We start from the raw sequence: 22,233 nt of genomic DNA on the forward strand, positions 1-22,233 counted from the left end.
TTTACTGCTGTTTGCATAAAATGTAATATTGCTCTTCCTAAATCTTGTCATTATCACAATTTGTTCATGACACATAGGCAACCCCATGTGGCATATATATCTAAAATAAATTAAATCAGTTTAAATGTAATATTTAAGAAGAAATGTGTATCTGAGGAATCTGTGCTTTAGTTTTTGTTTTTTTTGGTAGTGTTCTTGGGCTTGGTTATATTCTGAGTTGGTCATCATTGTCAGTCATCACAGGTTCATGTTAATCACGCACAGCTGTTTTCATTTCTAATAATTGTCCTTCAGCCTTTTTAAAGATATGTTCTTTCCCTTTCCTTCTGTTGCTCCCATGGTTTCTGTCATGTTTCAGTTTATGTATTGAATGTTTTTGTTTCTGCTGCCATGTCTCTTGCATTTTCGGTCCTACACCTCCAGTTCCTGACAACTTAAAGAGCCCCTCACAATATAATTGATAATTGGGTATTTCTTTATCCATATTGTTGTGAATCAGGAGCAGATGAAAAAAAAAATACATAAGTGCTGCAGTCTGTACGTGGGCCACAAGCTCCCAGCTCCTCTCCATTTTGATTCATCCACTTGTAGACAAGTAGATCCATGTACGTCTACTTTTTCCTTGTCTGAGCTGACATCTGGCTTAGAACTTAATGGTTGGATAGCTCCAATATTGCTCGCCATTTTTGCCGCACCAGGAATGTTAGGTTTGGGTTGTCGGAAGAGAGTGTAAACAAAGGGATGATGGGAAATCAGGGCAAGCTTATTCTACAGCAATCTTGACCTCAGAGGTGAAATTCTGATACTGCTGCTTTGCAGAAACTATGTCCTATGTTTTTCATTTTGGCTTAAAATGGCATAATCATAATTAAATAACCATTGGAAATGGTTTTAGGACTTTGAGTGTTTTTAATTTTTTTTTTTTTTTTGGCCAGGAAAGCTTGGTCAAATGAAAACTATTTGGTTCTGCATTTTTTCAGTTCTACTTTCAGAAAATGTTCTCTTAATTCCAAGTGTGCCTCTATCCACATATTTACCCATTTCATACCAGAAAAGCACAAAGACTCTGAATATTAATTTCCCCTCTATGAGGATTGCATCTAACAAGATACATCAATGATTTCTGGGGGCTGTCTCCTAAGCTGCTTCTCGTAGCCTTGGTAAACCTAATGAGTTATGGGCCAGCCTAGTTACAACATGTGTGGTATTACCCCATCCCAGGGTGTGTCCTCCTGGGTCCCTATGAATCACCAATCTCATCAAACTGGTTCTCTATCTCTGCGTCTCTCTGCTCGTCTCTCTTCACATTTCTTTCTTTGCTCCCCCTCCCCCATTCTCTGTGACAGTCCAGTCCCCTGGGGCGTGTGTCTTGGATCTGCTGTGCACATCCGTAATGAGAGAAAAAGGCTAACTGGAAATCCTTACTGGCTGTAAAAATGACCAGGAAGGGTGGGGGGAACCTGCACTAAACCTAGCAGCCCCTGAGTAAATCTAGGATATCTTAGCAGGTGCACGGTCTCACATGCACGCCAAGTCTGTTATCTAGTTGACATCAAAGTCCAACTAACTTCTCCTAACTTTTTACTGTTAATCTGTTACAGATTATATGTTTGCATAGAGTGATATAGATCTCTAACTGTTGGGGAGGAGTCTTTGTTCCCTTTTTGTTTGTGCAGCAGTGTAGCAAGTCAATTTTTCCTAACCTGCTCATCCTTTAAAGAGAAAAGTTTGGATCGATGGAGAGCAATCGAATCATAAAACAAGTAATATTATTTAATGCATTGCGTTTTAATTTAAATCCAGACAGACCTAAGATAGCACAGCTCTAGACTAAAATGCAGAGAGCTTCTTCCTCATACGTAGATTTAGCTGCATGTGATACCATTCCATACACAGAGACACACACCCTCCCTCTCCTTATCTGAGAAATAAGCATTTTTACAGAGTTTGAGCTGTAAAAGGAGAGGAGCAGATAGCCCATAAATCTAGCCATAAAAACGTTAAGTTGTCAGAGGTGCCATCAGCTATCAATCGTGTGCGGCAAGCTGATGAAGGGGAAATAGGTGATAAAAAACAGCATTTTAGGGAAATTATGTCCAGTCTTCCATTTGCGAAGTGCTGCAGTCGCATCACTGCAGAATCTTAATCACTAGCTGGTGTGGCCAGGGACTGTTCCTTGGTGTGATGGTAAGGAGGAGCACACTCTAGTGGGGGGGTGGAATATGGAGGAGGTAAGGCGAGCTATAGCAAAGGGGGAGCAGTGTTGTAGAAAATTATACAACTACCATAAATCAGTTCTACACTACCATTTTTTCCTCTCTCCCTCGATTTCTTGCTTCCCCCCATCCCCTTATGCACCCTTTGCCTTTTTCTCTGTTTTTCCTTCTCTTCACGGCTGTACATCTTCCTCTCCTCATTTGCACTCCTACTCCAAAGGTTCCCCTGGCTTTCTGCCTATTATTCTCCTTTCAGCTCCTTGCTATGTGCTTTATTTGAGGTGCTGCTAGTTACCCTTACTGCCCCTTTCTCCATCCATCTCTGCTTCATTTACAATGTGGTTTGTTTACATGCTTTCTTTATTGATCTTGTTTTTGTTGCCTAGCAGTGATTTATCTGGAGTCCACAGGACTGTATTAGCAAACCCAGAAATTGTTGAAATTGACCTGTCTGTCAAAGATGGAACACAATAGATACAGTTATTTTTTTCTGGAAATACTTAGTGGTTTCATTGTGAGAGAAAATCTCTTCTATAGGAAAATCAAAAGCAACCCGTGTGAATTTTAATCAGAAAAAGAAATGTTAATTAAAAAAATTAAACACTATTTAGCCAGTGTTAATAAACCTATATTCAAATATTTTATATCTTATCTATACCGATGTGAATAACTACTGGCCTGTAGTACAGATGAGTGAGATGGAATCACTTTCGGCCCTGGTTGCCTATTGAATTGATAAATGCCTTCAGCGTTTGATCTGTGACTCCCTTTTAATCTAAGGTCATTTGTTAATTAATTTGAATAGCCTTGCGGGCTCTGGTTGTGCCAGCGGGGTTCCTGAGTGATGTTATGCTCTGCACTGTGAAATGAATGTGTATTCATCTGGAATGGCTCCTCCACTAGAATCTGTCCTGGTGTCCATTTATCAGCAGATAGAGAGCACGAAACATTTCTAAAGATTATAAGGGGGTAAATGCAGAATTCTGGATTTACTCAATGTTAAGAGTAACCATGTGCTGTGCAAAGAATTATACAGAGGATTCATTTTTATCAAGGTGTAGTTTTGATACAAGACTTAAGTCTCTAATTTTACTGATCGACTTCCAAGTGGGTCCCTGCAACTCCAATGATTTATGTCCAAAAGTTCAATAGATTCTCTTGTGATGATCAGTTAGCAAGGTTCTGTGTCAGGGTCTGTGCTGCCACCCTTAGTTAGACCTGGGTACTGTAATGCAGTACCTTTTTTTTCCTCATTATCACTCTGCAGTTCAGTCACACAGCAGCTCTTTGCAACAGAGTGTAGTTTAACAACACATGGAACCCTACTGCATTGCAACTAGTGTGCCAGTAAACATGCAGACTTTGAAAAAACTGGAGTCTCCCACATTTTGTCTGCTGCAAGGACTGAGGTTGAGTTATTTAATGCTTTAAGCAAATCAACATTCTTTTAAGTAATGTTGCTTTTTAACATGTAAAAAATAAAAAAATAAAAAGACTGCCATTTTTTTAAGCCTACTGAAATTTTTAATCCGTTTTCTTTAAAGTGCAATTTTTGGCTTACCTGATAGACAGGCCACACAAGAAATCTTTCATTCTAATGTCAACAACATAGATGTAGCATGATTAACCTTCGTCACATTTATTTTATTATTTTAGTCAGGAAACATGATATAGAAATTCATAACTGTATTAGATACATGGATTCCACCATAACTATCTAACAGTATGAGTGTTTTTTTCTGGTTGAATACAAACCAGAAACAATTAACATTAGACAGAGAGACACATTTAAAATACCATGATTTGAAACCAAGAGCAAATAGTTACAAATATGCAAAATTCAGTGCTGCTTGCACACTTATTGTGTCTTAATGGTAGCTTAGCAATCCACAACAAGGCTTCTCTGCACTTAAAATATTGTTTGTGACAGTTTTCACTTAATATAAATTGTAATATTGCATTTTGTAAAATAATTTACAGTCATTATAATGTAGCATTAATCCAAACAGAAAAAAATTGCTCAACAGGAAAGACTTCCGGTCTCAATTTATTCCCAAGAGATTGTTTGTTATTATAAAATGTCTGTTGTAATGTTTTTACTCCATGAGCCGTCAAAGCCAAATGACCAGCTGTAATTGATGAATTTTAATAGGCTACTGCAAGAGACCTAGTCCTTAAAATAATGATATATAAATGCCTATATTTATGTATTTATTTTTGATAAGTGCATGCAAAGATTTTGAAGAGTTGATAGAGTTCAAGATGTACATAAAGCATTTTTTAAGTATTATTACATTTCAACAAAAAAGATTGAAAAACTGCTATGCATCCAGCATTTTCTATGTAGGGAGTGGTTTGACTTTTTTTTTTTTTTTTTAATGAAATCTTAGTGCAGTTACAGTTATGACTGCCAGGGGGCATACAAGCACACACATAGAGGTAGCAGTGAAACACTTGTCTTAGCAGATTCCCCCTTTTTCCCTTTATGCAAATATTTCTGTTCTTTATTTCATGCTTAAAACTAAACAAACAGTTGATTACTTAATTTCACACAAAAAAATCTTGCATTGTTGTTTAAAAAAAACTGTTATATCTTTGAAAGGTTTTGTTATCAGATGTCCTTGCTAGTTTATATCTCAGATTAATGCTCCTCACATAACCATTAAACCATTTTACATTAGGAGGTCAGAGGAGACAGAATGGGGAATAAAGTGAAGATTATATCTATGAGCATAAAGAGAAAAAAGAGCAGTATTGAGATAATATAATTTTCTGTCAGAGCATTCAGAAAGTTGAAACAGCACATATAAAGAACATTTATTCACTTTTCCTAATAAGCTTTGCGGCAAAATGAAGTTAAAATATGAAGCCATAATTTTGAACAAGTAAAACTGTTAGAAGAATGTCACTGTATTTACTGCTCCCCATTTTTCTTCTCTAGCTATTTATGACCATCAGGAAGGGATGCATTAATGTTATATTATTTTTGAATACTAGCGGTTTTAGTAAACTTCGACGGAACAGAATGTACTTTTCCCTGTACAATTAGATGAATGTGTAAAATAAATCTGACCAATAATTTAGGAGCAGTTTTTCTGTGTTTATCATCAGGCTTTTTGTGCATTTATAACAGAAAATAAACAGTAATTACAAATAATGTCCTTCCTCCCTTTTAGTACTTTCACTGTTGGTGGGTTGACAGCTTTTCTACCTTTTCTCAGCGGGTATGTGCAGAAAAGTATGTTAATTACAATAGTATAAGTGCATCGCATGCTGCGTGCAGCTATTTGTTATTTAGCTTTAAAGCTGAACACATCTCAAGTTTAATTAGGTTTGAACGTGTTTTCCAAACTCAGTGTCACCCGTGTTTCCTTGGGCTTGCATGGCAGAAAAGTCATAAACGTTTTCTTTTCTTTTTTTCGAGCTGCCACATTAAAAAAGAACACCTGTAATTTGACACAAAGACCTTTCCCCTTAAATGCCCGTGGCAGTTTGGTGACTCATGAGACTGGATATGCATGGTTAAATGAGTACTTTGTGTACAAACCTGTCTTCCAGAGAACCCTTCTGTAGGATTCAAACTAGACTTGCATTTGGACAACATCTGAACAGAGGCCATTTTGGTTTGGCCTTATGTTTGCACAGTCCTGGGATTGTGCAGGCACTGGTGGGGGATGGGCGGGTGGCTGCAGCTTCCCTGCAGACTCCTGTTAATGTTTTAGTCATTCTGGAGCCTCTGGGCTGGAAGACAGATTCAGTCAAAAAGCATTTGAGCACCCTCAGGTCCTGGAAGTGATTTACTGTGTATTTGGACTGTCAAGAGTTCTTGCAACTTGACATTCTTTCTCCCCTATTCTCTGTCTGCATCTCTGCCTTAGTTTGCACAATTAAACCTTTGGGAATGCAGTGTCATTCTGAGTCACTTCCTGTCACATTTTCCTCTGCTGGTTCAAGGCTTACTCTTTGTATCACCTTAAACATTCTGTCTCAGGTCTTGGCCACACCCCTCCCTTAGCCACTACTGCGTGCTGCACTCACTACTACTACTACTTCTGAGCCACCTCATGCTCACCAGCTGGACACATCAATCTCTAAGACAGGTGCTTGTCAGACTCCTTTCTGAGCAGCAGCTCGAAAAAGAAGCAAATTCTTTGCCAGTCTCATTCTTTGCCAAAAGAACATTGGCAAAGTGTGCAATACATTTTTATCCAATGCTCAATCATCAGCAACAAAACAAGTGTAGACATAATGGTTATGATGGTGCCTTGACAAGTTTTATTTATGGCTGTGTTGCCAATGGCAGCCATCCTGAGTTGAGTGAGGAGGAAAGCTGTCAATGGTCATCAATAACAAGTCTGCATTGTGTGGGTGGTGCAGGCTGTGTGGCATGTCCTTTAGAAGTGATGGCCAGAGGCCCTCTGTCTCTGCAGAGCAGAAAATATGGCGTCATTAGCATCTGTGTCTCCATATCTGCGACTGTGGCTGAAGAGGCCCAAACATATCTGGTATGCAGTGTTTGGGAGGCTCACAGACGGGATAATTGCTGGGCTGAAACTGTCCGTAGCTCCAGACTTTCAAGTGCTCATTGCCTTTGAGCATTTTACACCCCGAGTGGTTGAATAGCCCCGTGGAAGCAAGGTCTCCATTGATTTATAGCCGACCCTTAACTCCTTTGTGTCTTAAGACCAAGGACAACTTAATAAGCAGGCCAAGCCTTAAAATAGAGTTGGAATATCAATAATGTCTGACGGAGTATTTGTTGCATATGGGAATCTGTGGAAAACTGGTGTGCTTTACGTCTTTACTCCTTCCTGGATCACTCTGTAACATGTTTGGCTGTATTTCATAACCACAGCTTACTTCCTGCCAGTACCAGTGAGTCAGGACAGGAACAAAGTGTTCTCTTTAAAGTGGAGTGGGATTTTAATGGTTTTTAAACCAAACCTTAAAAAGGAAGAAAAAGGAAAAAAATCACGCAAAAAACTATTAATTTTGACCAGCAACAAGATGTTGCAACATAAATGGTTACAATCCCCATTTGGTTTATCTACATAAACATTTTTTTTTGTGTAAGTTAATTGCATTTTTTTGGTCAACGCTTAATAAAATTACAGCAGAAACTCTTTTTATTCTGTTATGTTTCCCTCTTTATTTCTATTTGCCTTTGTTGAGTTCTATATAAAATGCACAGAACGATTTCCATAATCAGACCCACATGCTGCCCACCTGGCATTCCTATTTAATTTTATGTTGGACTGAACATCTTTACAGTCAAATACTATTTTACGCCATGAAGATATATTACTACATCCAACACCTGTGGAGGGGATTTAAAAAAAAAAAAGTAAAGAAAAAAGGCGGCCGGCTGTATAGCTTCAGTTTTTTTTATATAATTTTAGAACAAAATTTCAAATATATATGTTCAGTGTTTAATGTGATTAAACTTAGGTTTGTATAATTTAAGGTTCCGTTGTTGGATCAACATGGGATTTAGTTGTATTTTAAGGTATACCACAGCTGAAACAGGGACAATCTATGGTTTCGCACTGCAGGATTTATGCCCATTTCATCATCCAACTTGTATTCGAACTGGAATATTAATCCATTTGAACAAACCCCTGCTTAGCCCTCTAAGGTATGGCTTGAAGCATGCTACATCTCAGCCAGCTGCCGTTACTTGCCAGCACTATAAATGCACAGATGTCAGTACACAGGCAAATGCTGACATGAGGGAAATGATTAAACCCACTAAAATATTCCGTGTAAACACAACACGACAAAAGCTACTAAGAGATGAGTTTTTACAATAGATGAAGTGAACCAGTAGGTACAGGGCTGCTTTTCAAACTAAAAGCATTTGCTTTATGTTAATTTCCTTAGATTATTAATCCCCAAATATTCCTATAAGAATTTTATTTGCTTTTCCTTTTTTGGTACAAAAGCCTCATCAGTTTTAGCCCTTTTATGATATTTCTAGAAAGTTATGACAGTGATAAAAAAATTAACACAGCTTTAAAAATATTTGGAAGATTTTTTTTTTTTTACCAAGTGTCAGAAATGTCAGTTTTTCTTTCCTTTTATGTAAAAGATGAGTGAGGAGCCCATGTTTTTTTAGTGTGAATGGCACAAAACCCCAACATACTCCACCTTTATTTACTACAAAGCAAGGGTTTTTTTTTGGTCTAATTAAAATTACTACCTTCTTTTCTTTCTTCTTTCAAGCATTCTAAATGATGGTATATGCATATGTTAGTGTGATCATTTCGAGTGACGTATGAAAACTCCAGACATGGGTGTGTGCTCATGCAGACATAGAAAACCAACTGGAGCTAAGGAATAAGTGCCTAGATGACGAGAATTAGAGACCATGTCAAATGTCTGTTAGTGGTTAACTTTGGAGAAGCAGTGTGGTGAAAGAAAGAACGAAGTGAGCGAAAAACTGAAAAGATACACCAACGCAAGAGATTTTGATCCACGGCTTTTACGGTTTAGAACAAAGATGCCAAATGCAATCATAAATAAACAGACAATGTTCCACATAAAGTTAAGACAAGAGATTGGAGTCAAATGTATTCCTAAATTTACAGCCTGAGTACTATAAACAAAAAAAAAGAAAAAAAACAGCAGTAAGTGACTGTTAGGCAAAATAAAAAAGAAACACTTTATTGACTGTAAAAATTCTAGTAAAGAAAACCTTTATTTTGAGTTACAATGTGATGAAAAAACCAGTGAAAAGTAATGGCTCATGAAATACCTATAAATACTCTTAATGTAGCCTAAATGTTGCGCAGTAACTTCTGTTACACCTACTTTTAAACAAGAACACACATATTCCATGCACCAAGTGTCAGTCAGCATTTAACAAGAGAACATTTTAGTCCCGGGCGTGAAATATTAGTGCTAGGTTTTTATGACAGATTTCTACTAAAAATACAAAACAAACTCCCTCCGCCTCCCCAAACATGACGAGTAACTATCCATCCAATTATAATTGCTCCTAAAGCTGAAATAGTTTTTCTTAAAGCATGTACTTGTACTTTGCAAGTTTATAGGTGATGCTTTGTGAAACTTTTAAGCTTAAATAACATCCCTTCCACACACCCACACACAAACTTCTAAAAGAAAAGAATAAAGTCTAAGTGAAACATTACGTTTGAAAGTTCATCTATTCATTTGTGGATCACGATGGGAGTACTCCATGTAATAGCTGTTACCATAAATACACCTCATTGGTCCAGTACAGCATCACTAACAGTAGAGGATTCATGTAGATCACACGCACATCCACTTTGGACTTCAGAAAGTACTAAAAAATAAAATTCTCATACAAACACCCCTGCAAATTTGGAAACAAAAACATCTCATGAATATGAAAACAATATTTTAAGCATGTATAAAACTATTTATTGAAGATGTTTTACATTTGCTCAAACTGGATTATAAATTAATTAATTTCATCTGTATTGATGATTATATCTTGGTTAAAGACAAAATTTTTCTGAAAAAATTTCAGTTTCCTTTGCTTGTAAAATCCACATTTGAGTAGAGGCCAACTATTCAGATATCATAGCTTAAAGCTTCTATATGTTTAAGGGAACAGGGGTGTCTGGTCTTTGGACAATATAACCAGTTTTCAGAGGAAAATTAATGGATAAAAAACGAAAGAAAAAAAATTATATCCAGAGGCAGATGGAGAATCAAAAAACATCTAAAATAGGACTAACTTAACCTTAAAGAAAAATGAGTAAAAAAAAAAAGTTTTCAGCAAATTCTTCACAGAATAAAACAGTTACCTTAGGATGTACTAAGAATCAGTTGTATGACATCTGGGATACAGTCTAAAACATATACATTCAAAAAAGGAAAATAAGTAAAATTGCATTTTTTAAATAATTGGCATAAAAGATAGAAATAACTCAATTAAAAGAAACATTCTCATGTTTACAGTCTTTTTGGCTAAAACACCTTTTAATTGAAATGTACAATATTGACTCTGTGCCAATATCTGTATGTGGGCGGATACGAAAAGCAAATTAATATCCAAAATGAAACTTTATTTTCTACACAATATATTACAGCAATAAAAATTGTAGTTCATTGTTTGCGACTTTTTGTTTTTTCTAAATTTTCTTGATTCACAGAAAATAAAAAAAAATTTAAAAAAATCGCAACAATAACAGATAACTTCCTCAGGAAAAGGCCAATTGTAAAGTCCAGATGGCGTTTAACTATTCCTATTGAAAGACTTTGAGAGGGCTTTAACGCTGATTATGTCTTGACTTTAAGAAGTGCTTTGGTAACTTGTGTCCAGGGGTTCCTAATGCCAGAATTTATTTAATCAAAATGTTTTTTTTTTAATTTACTCTGGGAAAAGATGTCAAAAGTTTTCTGCCGATTGGACTACAGCACCATAGGTAGAACATGAAGGACATGAATGGTTAACATATTTGGTGTGGACTCCTTTATATTTGAAAAGTCAGCACGGCTTTATGTGACTTGGGGGGAACAAGTGTGTTTAGAATTTTTAACTTTGCCCAAAATTTCAACTCAAAACAATTTGAAATTCTGATAAACTATATAACTTTCATTTTGACAAAATCATTTTGATTTGCTGCTTAAACTTCTATTTCACAATGTACAAAATATTGTAAATAGTTTTAAGGAATGTTTGCTTCTTAAAAGAAAAAAAAATACTGTCAACATTCTATTTCTATTTTACCCTATTAATCTTAAGGGAACACAACCGCATTTACTATGTAAAGAGCAGCCTTCAATTCTCATGGCTCCTATTGTTTCTCCACTGCTTTTTAGAAAATCGTTTCATATCTATAAAAACTGCTAATCAGTGCACAAACTCTTCCTTCCAGGGTTTCCTAATCCTAATGTGTCCACAAAGCAGCAGGTCACCAAATTAGAGGGAGCTGCTGCTTCGGTGACAGAAGTCAAAATGTTGGTAACTTATGTTTTCAAGCAAGCATGTCAGCATGAGGTCTGAATGTTGCCCCAAAAGGAATGTTTATATTTATTTGATATTTATTTATTTGTGTTAAAGGTCCCTGAGGGTGTCGGGTTATTTTACACACATGTGACAAAATGTAATGGAGCAAAAACCTCCAATCGTCATTAACAGGAGTTATTTAAAGGATGACGAGTCACATTGTTGTTTGTGATCAGTTGTGCACCTCAATGAATATAGACAAGAGAGCAAATTCAGGAGAGCAGAGTTTCTTTTCAAATATTTCTTTTTTCTTCACTCATACACGCATAGGTTTTCCCATTTTAATTGATTCCATAAAGACTTGTGGGGTTGTCTTTTACTGACAGAGGGGTACAGACAATTTTGGGCACATTTGAGTCTGTTCAGTTCTATCATTGAACATTACAGTTAACACAAGAGGCTTCAAATAACTGCTTTTATTCTGTGCATACATATTTAGACTGCTCCTGTATTATGTGTCCAATCATATTTACCCTAAATATTAAATTATGTTAATATTTGGGGTGACCTTGGCGCAGAGGCAGGTCGGTCGACCTCTGGTCAGAAGATTGCATGTTTAATTTCCACCCATGTGTCAAAGTGTCCTTGGGCAAGACACTGAACCCCACCTTGCCTCTGGTGGTTATAGGTTGGCGCCAGCAGTGTATGAATGTGTTTGTGCGTGGGTGAATGGGACTGTGACTGTAGAGCGCCTTCTCGAAAAGCACTATACAAGTATACACCACTCACCATATATGCAAATTCTCAATTTTAAGAAATAAAATACTGATAGTTCAGTGCCTTTTTTTTAAACCTCCCTTTATTCTTTCTGCCTCATTGCAAAAGCAGCTTTTGATGGTTGGAGTTCTGGTCCCAGCTGTAGATCATCACACACCTCCCCCATGCATACATGGTTACTGCACCTATAAACTGCTTTGCTATAAACTACTAAACACAATCAGTCACTGCATTTCCATGCAGTCTTTAAAGGCGCTATGTCTGTAATTCAGCTAAACAGAACCACAGTCCCCTGATTTGTGCCCAGAACACAAACCAGTTCATCTGTCTAGTTGTTGTTTACTACAATTGGTGGCAAACTTCCCACTGCCTGCTAGACCAGGTTTTTCCTTCAAAATGTATATATTAAAACTATTAGGAGAAGACTGAGTTTTTGATAAATAGTGGGTCATGTTGATTAGTGAGCTGAATTGGGACATTTCTGTGAAGAACGTTTTATTTTTAGAAACATGGACAAACACACACACACACAGTTCAAATTTGGTGATGAAACCAAGAAGGAAAAATACAAATTTTAATAGAAAACTCCATGGATTTTTTAGATAGTGGGCTGGCATTGCATAGGTTTGAATTCTGCATGTATACAGAGGAAATTAACTTCTGGTTTCTAAGTACTTGTGACTAGATCTCTGACTTGATTTCAGGGCTTACTTTGTGTTTTTTTTGCCAGAGCTCCAACTCCCCCATCCAGCTCGTCTTGGCCCTGGTCTCTCTTCCAGGTCGTCTGCTGCACGGATCTCAATCCTTCCATTTTTTTGAACAAAACGGTGATGAAGCATCTGGATCTCAGAGATGATGACATAGGCAATGAATGTGCATCGCACTATTCATCTTGTACATTAATTACATATTTAATGTAATTAAATTATTATAACTTTTTATTTTTTTTTGCAGATCACACGAATCTTTTCTGTCATTATGACTATTATTATAATCTTATTGAGATTATAAATCAAAAACAAAATATTGTTTAAAAATGGCTGGATTGCAGCAAATTATTATTAAAAAAAAGACTAAAACTGTGATATTTGGTAACCAGAGAATGTTGACCAACAAATAAATACAAAATTGAACAAATAGCAACAACAAATATTAATAGAAACTGTACAAGAGAGCAAGTTTTTAGGATTAATAATTGACAGAAAACACATTAGACACAAAAAAACAAAAATCTCCAAAAACCTTTAAATAATAAACAAAGTTTCAATTACAGGGTTATGCAAATGCAGTCTAAATAAAACCTATTCAGTGTGGGTTTGGCAGGAGCAGAGACAATTTTGTATCTTGTAGAGCACAACAAAAGCCGTTTCCTGATCAAATGTATTTCACTTTTATTAATATACATATACATATATACCAATCAAATACATTGATAACAACATAAGTTATGAAGTTCAAAAACACACTTGAATACTTTTCCTCAGCCTTTTTGTCACTCGTCTCCTAGAACCTCCAGTTTCTGTTCAGGAAACAGAAGAGTGGGGCACCAATATGATATCTCATGTTATGTTATTGTTGTTGGGTTCAGCTGTGACATTCACTTTTGAAACCCAACTGCAACCCTCCACTAAGCCACACTTCCATCTCCACAATCCACTGCCTGAGTAAGTTTAAAATGGAGCAGCACTGTGTCTGAAAGATATAACTACTGAAACTAATAAAACTTTAAATAAAAGTTTGATAAATAATTAAAACATCAACGTGATCAATGGCTGGAAGGAGCTGAACTGATTTTTATGTCTTGGACTAATCATAAGTTACATGTTTGAGCAGTTAAAAGATTAAATTCTCATTAAACAAGGTGGGCACTATTCTTTTATAGCTTTAGCTTACCATAAAATATCAACCACTTGCTCAAAATGTGGAAACCGATGCTGCTGTGGACTGGTATTGTGGAGGAGCCAAAGTGCAGGAGAACCAGAGGCAGAAACTTGGAAGAATTTATTAAAAACATTAAAACATCCGACTAAAAAAGAAAAAAAACTTGGGGAGCTGAACCAAAACATGGAAAGCCAAAGAAGGGCTCAAATCTATGGATTTATTTGGTCTTGAGCAACTGAATTCAAAAACTTTATGTAATCAACTCCGTAAAAACAGTGACAGTTATATATCCACGTAAACTTGGTGCGACTAACTGGCAGAGGCTGAGAAGAACCCAAGTTGGGTAAATTTAAGCAAAAGAAATCTGAAGGCAAAAGAAGAAAAGTAGGCCAATAATAAAACCAGTAAAACACCTAGCAAGACCTGGAAAGCGTGCTTTTCTGACTGCAGTACAGTTAAATAAGATGATGATTCCCATTGCAGACAAATAAATTAAAGTCTAGTTGGTATTAAACTATGCCAAATCCTACAGTTTGTTACAGCAAACGTGGAATTTATTATTCCTCTATTCGTGGGGGATAACATTATTTTAAAAAATAAAACATTTTCCCCCTCTGGAGCCTCTATTTTAACTTTTTGGTCTCATTCTTCTCTCTACTGACTCTTTAAACTGTGAGTAGATTCCCTGCTGTGTTCTACGGAGTATAAACTATTCATAGACAACCTCTAAGTAGTGAGAAAAAAATAAATGCATCTTTTTAATTTATATTGTAGACCTAAAACTTACTACAGAAACCTGTGGTGTGAGAGAGTACCCTTTAATATATATATTTTACGTTATCAAGAAAGCTTGTAGCTCACTGACCATTGCTGAGTTAGGGCACCCACTATCCAATAAAAAATTAATGAACCAGGTACATTTTCTCAGAGATGCAGTCCTAAAAATCTGTGCTGCTTTATACCTGCCGGTTTTACAATGTAAGTTAATCCTTCATTTAGCCATAAATGACAAGTTTCCTAACAAAGTAAGTAGTAAGTTACTTGACATACAGGTGGGGTCAAAAATAATATAAAGTGTTTAGGATTCTCCTTAATGGAATAGAAAATTGAACTTTCCAGAAAGTTTCTGGAATAACCAGCAACTTTTTACCAGAACTCACTTCCAGCCACTCTGTAAAGTTGTGAACAACAGTCCTTCAAACCGAATTTCTGGAAAATAACTAACTACAAATTTTACTACTTCTAACTAACAATTAAAATTCACACATCCTTGTAAACATAATGATAAAATCAATATTTATTTTAAAATAAAAAAAATTATGCAAAATATTATTTGAAAAAAGGTTAATTATATGAAAAAACATTTTTGATATAATACTTTTATTTACAGTATGGTAGTTCTTCTCTATCTTAAATAAAAATATACACAAAAATTAGACCTTTGAAAAAAGAATTTACATACTGTAACATTTTCTAAAGCTCAAAACAAATGTATGTAAAAATATGAAATAATACATTTTTGCAATTTACATAACAACTAGTAACATTTTCAGTCAATGGTTCCAGTTTATCCTCTTTCATTCTCCTCCAGACCTCCATAGAATTGTAGCCTAACGGCAGATCTGCTTCAGCTTGAAAGCAGCAGTGTGAGCCTCCAGAAAACTCCCCCAATTGTAGAAAACATAATTCCAGATGGAAAATATGAGAATAAATACATTTTTGAATAGACCTGATCCATTGTCCAGTTTCCAGTTTGTGTCTCTTGAAAAGAATAAACAGAAGAACAAACAAATTATCAAACACACGATGAAAGGGCCCATAAAACGTGACAAAGAAGATAAATCATTTTCCACTTGATACTTTTAGAAGCACAAAAATGGCAATTCCAAGCAGGGGAGTGGATATCCCGAGCCCATCTGGCTTTCAGGCTTCAAGTGGTTTTGGAAAAAGTGGACGGAAAAAAAGAAATTGCCGACCCATTTACTGGTAGGTGATTGTGTATAGATGTTTTTCTAAAAGGCATCAGTCCTGTAAATATTCTCACTATATAAAATCTCACTAGCATAATCAAAATGAGCAGCCTGACCAAATATGATCCATTTTAAAAATAAACAAATTATCTGAAGACAATACATCCACAATGTGTTAGAACTCTAAGACATTTACCTCTGTCTCACATTTAAAGTTTAGTTTAACACTCATTATTTTTGACATAAGGGTATAACAAATTAAAAAAATACACTGGTTTTCAAAAGTGCAAAATGATGCAAACTTGAGATCAATGCAGGTTTTTCCAGACTTCACATTCATTACTTAAGGAGTTTGCCTTTGAAAGCTGCACACCGTGGCTCATTCTCTAATTGCCTGTTTGGAGAACTGACATTTTTATAGCTCTCTCTAATATCATTGCAAAGTATTACTTCCATAACAAGGCTCGAGTCTTTCTTTTAGAATACAGAACAACTGACAGTCTGCATTTACCATTTGTAGCAGTCTTTTTTTTTTTGGTTTGTTTGTTTTTTGCTTTTGAATCTTCATAAGATCAACAACCAAAATATATTGAAATTGCAGAATACCACTGCTCCTGTGAATAATTTATGACAATTCTTCTATTTTAATTTATTTTTATTTGTTTTCAGTAGAAATCATATATTTGTATAAAATATATATTAGCTCCATGAACACAAATGTCAGGGAATATAAACTTCACAACTTTGACATTATAAAATCCGAGTTGGTATAGGTTAGGGGCTGGAACATAGAATGGAGTGATTTCAGAGAACTGCACCAGTGTGTCACAGCAACAGTTTTTAACTGGGATAAATAAAATGACTGTAAACTGACCGGCCACAGTGTTATAACACTTATCGTATGACTTATAAAGTACAGTTTCACTCATATTGTATGAATCAAACCACAATAAAAAGAAAAAAGTGGACTTTACTTACACTAAAAGAAAAGTTTAAATCCAAATTAAACATTGCAGTGTCAATATTTAACAGGAATGAAACCTGTTGGCTGAACTATTGTGTGAGAAGGTGTAACCTGTTATTCAATATCTTGTAGAGACACTTTTTGCAGCAATACTGTAGATTAGGGTTTTACGGTATTTGAATAGTTCCTTGTGGCAGGAAATTGTTCCCTTTATAATTTTTTTATTTTCTTTTTTAATTCCTTTATTTTCATTTTCAGATTTGTAAGTAAATTTGGCCACTTTTTGTTCAATTATTATTAGGCAAGGAACTAAATATTACTTAGTTTACATTTTTTTTAAACCAACCTTTTTGTATGTCAATCAACTTAATTTCATGTGAATATCCACAGTGAAAAAGGCTTCATATGAGCCAATAAGCATTAAGATATCAAATGCTTAAAAAAATAAACGGCTTAAAAATGATTCCGAATGAACAGAGAATAAAATTAAATAAATAAATTAAAATGATGTAGTCGGTTATGAAGCAAGAAAACATGGGAGCGAATATAAATATATTAAAATGAACAATAACACCAGAAAGCTTAATTATATAAACATGTACAGATAAATATCCATTTTGATAAAAATTATAAATAAAATACATATTCTAAGACAAAAGCGTGATTTATAATTCAATCCAATTAAATAAAAAACAACAGTTTAAAATTAAACATAAAAAACATGATTAAAAAAAATCAAGTATAATAGATATATTACAATATATCAAGTCCACAGTGAATTAGTTCAAAGCATTTCTTTTTAGGTGAATAGGCTTTTAACTTTTGTTAAAAGATCTCCAGAAAAGTAGAAGGTCTCAGTCATGAAAGAGAAAATGCAGAGTCCAGGTAGGATGATTGCATTAAGAGGCCCAGCTCTTTCACCTTCTAGAAAAAGGGGTGTCCAAAGTCAGTCCTCGAGGGCCGGTGTCCTACATGTTTCCAACCAACCTGCCATTAAAGCTCCTTTTTGGAAAAACTGACCTGATCCAGGTAATCAGGAGCAGATGAGGCAGGATTTCTGGAAAACCAGCAAGAGGCCGGTTCTTGAGGACTGACTTTGGACACCCCTTTTCTAGAACATTTTGTGTAAGGCAAAACTTGCCTTTCTAAGATCACTGTATATTTTCTTGAAATTTTGATTTCTAAAACATTCCTAGGTCTTGTGTTAAAGTTAATGATGCAAAGACTATTACTTGATACACAGAAATGTGAAAAGGTTATGTACAGTGAGAACTGAACAATGATCAATGTTAATATAACTTCCTGGGTATAATGTTGAGGTAAAATACCCAGCCTTACAAAGCTGACACACCCAAAGGGTTTTACAATGATGATAATTTAAAAATGAACTTCTTAGAATTTGTGTGGCTTCTTCTTATTTGATATGGATCTAATCAGAAAATGGAGACCAAAACTGCCCTCTGAAGCTGTCTGTTGTTAGCACTGTAGTCTTTATGTGTTTAGAAGCTTTTGATCAAGTGTGATACAGTTTACAATTTTCTGCTTTTTTTTTTTTGACAAGTCACCACAGTTCACCTATTGACCACAGCTACATGTCACAACGTGCCTAACTTGTGTTTTGCTCATTAATGTAACAAGTTGTGGGTCATGGCCCTCAATGTATTTCTGCAATATTCCTACCATAAACTCTTCTAAACTCTTCTGTCTCACCCTGTCTTGTATTCATGGACCAAGCAGAAAGGCAGAAGGACACATCAGTAACCTGAAAAGAGCTGGAACCACCATTCCCAAGGTTACCGTTGGTCACACACTAAAACCTCATGGTTTGAAATCATGCATGACATGGAAGGTTCCTTCTTCTTAAACCAGCACATCTCCAGGCGCGTCCTAGTAGTTCACTTTCGGCAATACCTTGTGGGGTCGCCACAGCGTAACAGCACCCACTGTTTTGCATCAGTGATTTAGCAGAGTTTTTACGCCGGATGCCCTTCCTGACACAACCCTGTACTTGAGGGGCACAGGGACCCAGTTAGGCAGCAGCGTCAAGAGTCTTGCCTAAGGACCCAATCTGGGTGGGGATCAGTGGACAACTCTGGGAATCGAACCCAGGGCTCCTGCGTGTCAGGTAACTTTTTGGTCCTAATTCCACTCACCCTGTTTTGAGGAAGAAGAATGATCATCCCTGAAACACCATCCCTACTGTGAAGCATGGGGATGGTAGCATTATGCTATGGGGGTGTTTTTCTGAACATGGGGCAATGCTTTGCGAGATTTTGGGGAACAACCTCCATCTCTCACTTAGAGCATTGAAGATAGGCTGTGGCTGGGTCTTCCAACATTACAATGACTCAAAGCACACAGTCAGGATTACCAAGAAGTGGCTCTGGAAGAAGCACATCAAGGTTCTGGAGTGGCCTAGCCCGTCTCTAGACCTAAATACAACAGAAAATCTTTGGCCAACGAAACAGTGTACTTGAATGCAACACAAATGTATTAATATTAACACCAGATAATGACAACAGTGGAACATCAAACTCTGGTAACATACTCTGCCAATTAATGTTATTAATATTATTCAAAGAGGCTCGGTTTGTGGGAATCACCTGTTGAGATAAATCTATATTTTAAGTAGGGCTCCTGGTAGCCTTTTTTTTTTAGAAAGTTCTTCCATCCATTCTTCTATTCCTGCAATTATTACTTATCTATTTGCAAAGAAGCGTCCCGCATGCAACTTTTCACGTGTCGCATGCCGCCGAACTTTAGCGTTCAAGTGACTGAAATGTAACAGAGATAATCACAGTGTCAATTAATTGGCCCAATGGTTGGGGACCACTGGCCTAAAGAGCTGACTTTACCATTTAAGTCAGCTATCATCAGTGGCTTAATAGTTTACATCCTGCAGAAGAGCACATACAGGTAACAAAAAAAAATCAGAATACAAGAGAACCTGACAATATCAATCTGAGCACTCCTTTTATCATATGGCAACATCCAACAAAGAATTTTGGTTCACAAATGCTGTGTGTACTAATATGTCTAAATTAAACTAATAAATCTCGTGAGTGTTTCTATTATCATGTAATGATAGGATCATTCATGGAGCTATTCCCTAAAATTGTGACGTTGATGATGTTGGGCTAAATGTCCTGGAAAGTAAGGAGATTCCTAACACATAGTCTATTTGTAATGTATATATCATTTAACAAATTTCTTTTAAACTAAATAAAATAAATAAAAATTAAATAAAATGCAGCGTTTGTTTTTCCAGGAAGAAATCCTTGTTGGTTGGTTAAAAAAAAAAAAAAAAAAAATCATGATAAAGAAGAGAATCTACCACCGTTTTAAATAGAGCATGAATAGTGCACACACCCCAAATAACCCTGCTAGAAGGGAGAAGTCATGCAGACATCAAGCTTTTTAACACATTATGCTTAGTGCGAATAGATATAACTGGTCTGCTGGCTACCGGTAAAACAGTTTGAAGGGCGCTTTGTGCAGCTGGATGAAAGGAAGGCCTGTGTCTTATCTTCTCTGGGTTTCATGATTGTAGAAGTGCTTACATGTTTTAAGACCATGGTTAAAGGACAGGCAGTGGAAGAACACCATATTTTCTGATTCCTCATAATCATCTCCTCTTCTCAGAACAATATTATAGGATGCCTTACAAATTACAACTAAACCAAACCTGGCTCTCCGATTGTGTAGACAGTTCTTTTCTCCCACCACATTGTCAGGATTAAAGATAAACTTAGCTGGAATATTTCTGTTCTATTGCATTCTTGAAAAACAATGGCTCACAGATTCATGGACATAAATTACTTACAAACTGGCTTGAAGCACTTGGAAAAACCCAGAAATTGAAAGTCAGCACTGTTAAAAAAAAATCGTTGCTTTAGAGGAGAAAAAAAGAATTCTTGTTATTTTCCAGGAAGCTTTAACAGCTTTTGCATTTGGTTTCTATTTCGATTCCTCTGACCACTATCCAAACGTTGATATTTTTTGTTTTTCTAAACCTAAAATTGCTATTTCTTTTAATAAAGAACCAGTGTTGTTACTCTTGTTTTTTCTTCTCAGTGACTTTCCGTTGTTTTATTTATTTTAAAGTAATATGATTTTGTTGATAGAAAAATGATCACAACACACAGGTGGATTTCAGGCTTTTCCTTACCCCTACATTTATCCCTCCAAGCGGAGGAATATGCTGTAAAAAAAAGTGCGTTCAAATCACTACGTTATTACCGCTCGAGGACGTCATGGATAGTTGGCAAGTAGCTGCCAGCACTCAGCAACTACATAGCAACATTGGTAAGGCAAAAACAAAAAGTCATTACTTACATTTAATGTTTCATGTTTTTTCAAGGCGGATACAATACCAATATTTTTTCAAGTTTGAGTGGCCAATAGCCGATATTTAGGCTGATATTCATTTGCAATATTAATTTTGAAAAACTACTAAATAAGTAAAATGGTCAACAAGCTGTCATATGCTCAACTCATGCTATTTTTACAGTATTTGGTAAGCCTGCAGTTGATATTATTGTTTTTTTAATCAAACCAATCAAGACAACTTCTGCACGTGTAATAGATGTTTTTATGTTATGATCTTCTGAACAACATTGCTAGTTGTAAAATGGAGAAGACAGAGATGTTTACAACAATTTCAGGGGAGTTTTCTTTGTTCACGTAACTTTGACACATCTGTGCACATGTTAGCTTTTCCACAGAGGAAACTTTATTCACTGCCAACCCCCTTTCCACAAATAGTTTCAATTTCTGATTGGCTTTGTCTCCGCCTGTGCGTCGTGGTTAACCAATCCGATTGCAGTGGGCAGGACAATGCCAAAGACAGAGGCGTGGGTGCCTCCAAGCCAAAAACAACCAGTTCAATATCGGCCGTTGGATTAAAAAAGAAGGCAGATACCGATAAATGTCAAAATAGTCAATATCGGCGCTGATGCTGATATTGATATCGTATCAGTCGACCCCTACTTCAAATGCTCCTACTCTTGAAGAATGATAGAAGAGCCGGAAGGGTAGAGAAGCTATTCGGATTCGGCTATTGTCCCAAATGTGAATGGGAGCCAGTGGAGTTGCTGCAGATCAGGTGTAATGTGATGGATAGCTGGGGTTTTTGCTATGGTGCATCCTACTAAGTATTGGACGATTAGAAAGTACTTGAGAGTTTTCTGAGGAAGGAGTCACAACAATGAAGTTGGGAGGTGCACAGAATGCACAGCAAAAACCAAATCTTAAAAAGGTTAAAAAATGACCCCTTTTTCAAGAAAAAAACGTCTTAATATCTCTATTGCAAGTTTGAGAAAATATGTCTGAGTGACTAATTATTTTCTTAAGTCCAGTATTATAGAATAAAAACAAAGATCTGCTTACGATTCAAGATTTGTGTAAATGTGGTAAACTGAATGCATTCTGACATAAAACAGGGCAAGGAGATTGATTGACATGGTCAATAGCCAATCAGGACACAGA

General features: G+C 36.1%; 1 long non-coding RNA gene across 1 annotated transcript in view; it reads left to right on the forward strand.

Annotated features, from left to right (window-relative positions):
• LOC112159396 overlaps positions 1–13,974 on the forward strand; it is a 21,289-nt gene extending 7,315 nt beyond the window's left edge. The window contains exon 2 of the long non-coding RNA XR_004948181.1: positions 12,662–13,974. This is a non-coding gene — a long non-coding RNA (uncharacterized LOC112159396). The remainder of the gene's footprint in view (positions 1–12,661) is intronic.
• The last annotated feature ends 8,259 nt before the right edge of the window (positions 13,975–22,233 follow it).

Source organism: Oryzias melastigma, linkage group LG7 (genome assembly GCF_002922805.2).
Source record: "Oryzias melastigma strain HK-1 linkage group LG7, ASM292280v2, whole genome shotgun sequence".
NCBI classification, from domain to species: Eukaryota; Metazoa; Chordata; class Actinopteri; order Beloniformes; family Adrianichthyidae; genus Oryzias; species Oryzias melastigma.